This window comes from Hakea prostrata, chromosome 1, assembly GCF_041222555.1.
Source record: "Hakea prostrata isolate BN-2017 chromosome 1, UWA_Hpros_2, whole genome shotgun sequence".
Classification (NCBI taxonomy): domain Eukaryota; kingdom Viridiplantae; phylum Streptophyta; class Magnoliopsida; order Proteales; family Proteaceae; genus Hakea; species Hakea prostrata.
The window spans coordinates 24,479,870-24,485,869 of NC_142600.1; positions in this window are offsets into that span (position 1 = coordinate 24,479,870).

The following is a 6,000-nucleotide window of genomic DNA, read 5'->3' on the forward strand; positions in this document are numbered from 1 at the left end:
GACTGTATTCTGCAAATTTTCTAGATAAAAATGATGATTTTGGGAGCTAAATTGAGATGCCAAAGTTTCAACCATGCTATGCTATTGTGTTCTAAGGGTTGAGTTGTGCCTAATCTATGTGGCATCAACTATATGTCGATGCCACCGTAAACTTCCCAGATGTTGTTAGACTCCATATAGTTTTATCAGCTTTATCAAAGAGAGGTATAAGAATTTGTGAAATTAGTACTTCCAATTAAGGATTCCTCTATTCCATGTGTGTGTTTGTTTATTGATGAAGAAAGATACCTGTTTTGGTGCATTTGGACATAAAGGCAGCAATGCTTGTCGAGAGTTTATTCCAAGTATCCAATGATCTGTCCACGGGTTAATGGAGGTACCATCACCTACCAAGTGAAGTGAGCCTAGTTTCATAAAGTCTCTTGCCTACATAATTGATATCCATCCCCATGAGGAGGTGCTAGTTGTGTTTGCTTGCAAGAACTGTACATCTTTGAAGTATTTCTACTTCATCAATCTTCCCCAAAGTGGTTGATTGGGATTGAGGAGTTCCCAAACCTTCTGTGACTGAAGAGTTGAGTTCATGATTTCCATTCTTTTGATGTTTAGGCCCCCAAATCTCTTTGATTGACAAATTGTGTTTCAACTGATTGTGTGGAACAAACTTTTTTCTCCATTCAACTAAAAGAAATTATTATTTGCTTTTTCCAATTTTTTCAAAGTTGACTTTGGTAGCTTGAAATAGGACATGAAATGTGATGGCATCGCTATTGATGTTGCTTCAATTAAGACTGACTTTCCCGCGGCCCTCAAATATTTTGCCTTCCAACTTAGTAATCTATTGTTCTCCCTCTAGGCCAGTGTTTCATAGTGTTCTTTCTTTAGTTTTCCGCTGATCAAAGAAATATCCAAGTATATGTCCAACTCTGTTGTGGGTGTGATATAGAATTGAGAAGAGAGAATTCTTTTTAGACTACTAAAAGTGCATTGGGCTATAATGTGTACGGTTCTTGTTGATCGTTTAGCTATTAACCTGACCTACTACAATATTCCTGATTATTTCTTGAAAAATTCCTACTCCCTTTTAAGTTGAATGACTAAATAGAATAAGATCATCGGCAAAAACTAGGTGAGATAAGCTCTCTCCTCCTCTTGCAATTTGATCTACTTCAATTTTTTTCTGATTCTCACCTCCTCTTAATGTGATGACAACACCTCTGCATAGAGAACAAAAATATAAGAAGATAGAAGATCTATCTATCTGAATCCCCTCGAAAGTTTGAAAATTTTCTAGAGGTTCTAGTTGAACAAAATGGAGTATTGTGTGGTGGCTATACAAAACATATCCTATTTAATCCATCTCTAGGGGAAACCATAACTGGTTAAGGCCGATTCAATGAAGCCCCATTCAAGCCTATCATGGGCTTTACTCATGTCTAACTTAATAGCCATCAGCTCAGTCTTAGCTCTTTTCCTTTTGTTTAACATATGCATCATTTCATGCCCAATCAATATGTTATCCTAGATGTGTCTTCCTTTGATGAAGCCATTTTGATTGAAAGATATGAGCTTGGTCAGAAGAGGTTCAGTCTGCTAAAAATAATTTTTTAGATGATTTTGTAGCATACATTACATGGACCAATAGGCCTATAATCACCTACCAATGATGGTGACTCAACTTTAGGAATTAATGTTAAGAAAGTATGGTTCATGGTCAACAAAAAAGAATCTAGGTGAAAGAAAGCCTTGACAAACATCATCTATGCATGTATCAACTGCTCTTCTATGTAATGGAATAGCCAAATGTAATTTCTTTCCTGGTTTGATCTTCTTTGTTTGTCAAATTACCTACCACCAATTTATTCCAATTACATACATGCTTGCTCTACTCAACTAAATTCTGGGCAAATACAAAAGAGGGAGATCCAGTGCAAGCCTGATTCCAATTGTTTTGAATCACTTCAATGAAACCTGGTTCCAATGTCCAAAATGCTTCAAACTAAATGGTTGAGTCAACCTTTTTGAAGAAGAATCAATATTTAAAATGATTCCACTATGATCTAAGTGAGTGAGATCCATATTTAAACAATGAGTCTTTGGCATCAAACTCAACCAATCACTGTTGGCAATAAATCTGTCCAATTAACCTTCGATTCGTCTTAAAGAATTTTGCTTGTTTGACCAAGTCATTTTTGTCCACAATTTGCAACTTGAACCATATTGGCATGATTGAAGAACTCTGGAAATGGTCTAATATGATTCCATCACAATGAAAGTCCTCCAATGCTATCATCAAAGCTAAGGTAGGAGTTACAGTCCCCTCCTATTGCCCATGCATTGTTCACAAAATTAGCAAGTTGCATTAGTGTATTCCATTGTGAACCTCTTAGATGGGAATATGGACTTGTTGTGACTAAAATATCCCAATCCCGATTCAAGCGGTTCACTCCGATCTTATAACAATTCGGTAATTGGTTTTAATTAATCAAGTAAAGCAATCTATGGGTCCGCCCCAAGAACTCGAGGAAGATCTAATCATGGACATTCAATCATATGCTATAATCCAACGGATACAATTAAAAGCAGAACAGGCAGGAAATCTACATATAAAAGGGATGATGAACTCGTCAAGGGTAAGTCTCTCAGATCAATCTGGACACCAGTACTTTTATGATTTTACTCCATTAGAACACCTTAGAAACTCCTGCGAGCTCTGGAGCATTGTCTTCATCATTTCTAACTAGACCGTCGGAGACACGATGCCAATCAAGACGATTGGCTCCGTTTCTCACTGGTGTTCTATTTTTCAGGAACGAGAGATTAATTGACTGTGGAGCAAACCAAATCGATCTACATCTGAGTGGTTTGGTGCGAAGATTACGGTTCAAAGCCTCCGAAAAATTTAGCACCAACAAGACTCAAATAAATAAACTTACTAACTTGTATAGAATCTTAAGTTACCAAAACATGAAAGCACCATTTTGATTTCCAAATAAGTTTCACCAACACACTGTTGTTCCAAAAAAAGACAATATCCCAGCATGGCCACATCGTGGCGATACAATGAGGTTCTGAAAACCGAGATATGAACATGAAGACATCATACAGACATTTTTTGATCCCGAAAGAAAAACTAAACTTGGCCAAATTCTTTTGATGGGAGAATCCAACTCCTTACTTGGTGAGGTATGGCAATACCTCGACAGCTCAAACACAAAAATTTCATGATGTAAAGGATGGCTGAGAACAATTAGCCAGCTTAATCTCAATTATACCCACTTCCAATTTAAAATTTCTTCACCCTATCTTATACTTCTCTTCATCTATCTCCCTAAAAGGAAGCCTCCTTTTATATGCAAGCAAAGGAATTGCAAGGTCTTGTTCAAACTTTAAGATTCCATATATGTGCATAAATAGTTCTCAATTCAAAAGGAAGGCATACCCAAACTAGGCTAAGGCTCTTTTTGGTATCAATTCTCATTGTCTATTATGAGATTTTTTCATTATTTTAAATTGTTTGGTATCTATTATCATTTTTATTTTTATTTAAAATAATAGAAAAACCTCCAAAATCCACAATGGGTTTTTTGTCCATTATGGATTATGAGAGAGAATTGATTCTCCTCATTTATGCGGAGGTATACTTGAAATTTTCAAATTAAGATGGGGGTACAATAGGAAATACACACTATTTTATAAAAATCCCTTTCAAACTCTCTAAAACCCTAAGGCAAGTCTCTATTTCTGCAAAAATTACTTCTCATCTTCGAACGGCGACTTCTCAAGGCTTTTGACTCTATTCGCGCTACTCCTACTTCTCTATTAAAAATTAAAACCAAACAGTTACTGTTGATTCAGTTCCTTCCAATATCTCATGTCTTATATTAGTGGCTTTCACTGTTTGTCTAAAATAATGGATTGTAAGGAAGTTGATGAATATCATTCACTTGATTTTCTTTAGTTAAACCACCATGTTAGGATTTATTCTTCTGAACCTTCACATCTATCTATTGGTAAGAAGTTCACAAAATGATGATTGGATTGAACCTATATTTATATCTAAAAAACATTTCATATGATTTTATGTTAAATGAATTATGCATGATCCAAGTTGTAATACACAATATGTGACCGTTGGACACATGAGTTAGTTACCAATTATCAAATGGTTCATCCAATTCATTAGTTTCTTTTAAATAGGCATAATTGAGAATGAGAATTGATACCAAAAAGAGCTTGCGTTACTTTAAAAGCTGAAAAGACTTCCAACCGAACACTTTGGAAAATAGTACTAAAGAAATTGTTGCAGTCACTGGCATTGAACCAGCAAACAAGTCGAGGGCGATGAATTGACTCGAAAAGATGGTATGGAAAAGAATTGCTGGCACTGTCCAATTCTATTGTAATGCTTCAGAGATACTGGAAAGAAAGAATGACCTCTCCAATTCTAGAACTTCCAAGTAAGAAGAAGAAGAAGATATGAGAAGAGATTGAAACAAAATCCTCATACGACTCTATCAAGTTTGATAGCATAAACTTCCATGGCTCTATGCTTCATAAGAAGATGTGCCTGATAAGACCTCAAAATGAAGGGAGAACAGATCAGCATTTGCATGTAGGAGTGGAGAGAGCAGATCTAAACATGCATGTAGGAAATATGCATTGTCGATGCCAAAAAACAAAAAACAACGGCACACGGCAAGCTACACTGCCTTTCTCAGTTCTATTTCATCCCTACAATAGGGGACACCCTAAACCAAGAGTGTAAGTTTTGTCATACTACCGTACACTGGGAAAATAGGCCTACCAAATAGTTTAGGGGATGGATTTTATCCAAGTTACTTGTTAATAGGTCAATTTGACCCTAGTGATTGGAACGAATGGACCTGATAAAACTAGAGATTGTTAATAGGTCAAATCCGATCCTAGTGATTGGTCACATCTGGTTCCTCTCCCACCCCTCCATGCTCTTGGTCTCCCACTTGGGTTCCTCTGTGCATCTCCATCTTCAAATTTCCTCTTCCTCTCCCCTCTATTTTCCTCCTCACTGTAAGTGTATGTCAAAAACCTGCCCATGGATAGGATCCTGCTCTAGGACCACTTGACCCCCCCCCCTTCCTAGTTCTAACTCCATTGGTTGGGGCCTTGGGGGAGACTTCAATGTTGTCTGCCTAGTCCATAACATTCCAGTGGTAGTAGCCTAAGCCATGGATGCCTTTAAAGCAATTGAAGTCGATGACCTTCATTGGACCGACTCCCTCTTCACTTGGCAAAATTGTTATTGGATCATTTACTTGTCAAGAAGTACTAGCAAAATCATTATTGGATCATTCCCTTTCAAGGCTCTCTCTCTCTCTCTCTCTCTCTCTCTCTCTCTCTCTCTCTCTCTCTCTCTCTCTCTCTCTCTCTCTCTCTCTCTCTCTCTCTCTCTCTCTCTCTCATATGTCAATTTCTCCTCTCCTTGGCATTTTTTATCATTGCCCTTGCAGTCTCATCATTCTTCCCTACATCTCTTTCAATTCAAAGCCCTTTAAATTCATCAATGTGTGGGTCTCTTACCCCCAATTCCTCCCCCACTATTTAGTATACTTTGTTCAGCCCCCCAAATTCCCCTCCCCCCCGAACCTACTCTTTTTTGCCACTAATCTTTGGTCAATTAAGTATGCTCTCAAATCCTAGAACTCCTCTTCCTTCAATAACATCTTGATCCAAGTCTCCTCTTGTTGTATGGACCTGGCTCGAGTTCAATCCAAAGTCTAGCTTACCTTTCCAATCTTCATCTTGCTTTAGAGGAGAAGTGCATCTTTGTGAAACAACTGATCATTGCTCTCCTCAATGGAAAATTGTTTTCATAAAAAATATTGCATTAATTGGCTTAAGCTTGAAGAGTCCAACTCTACGTTCTTTCATCACTCCCTCAAAGCTTAACAAAACTTCAAGTCCACCTCCATCTTCATTTGCAATGATGGTTCCTCCATCTCTTCAATTTTGGGCATCAAG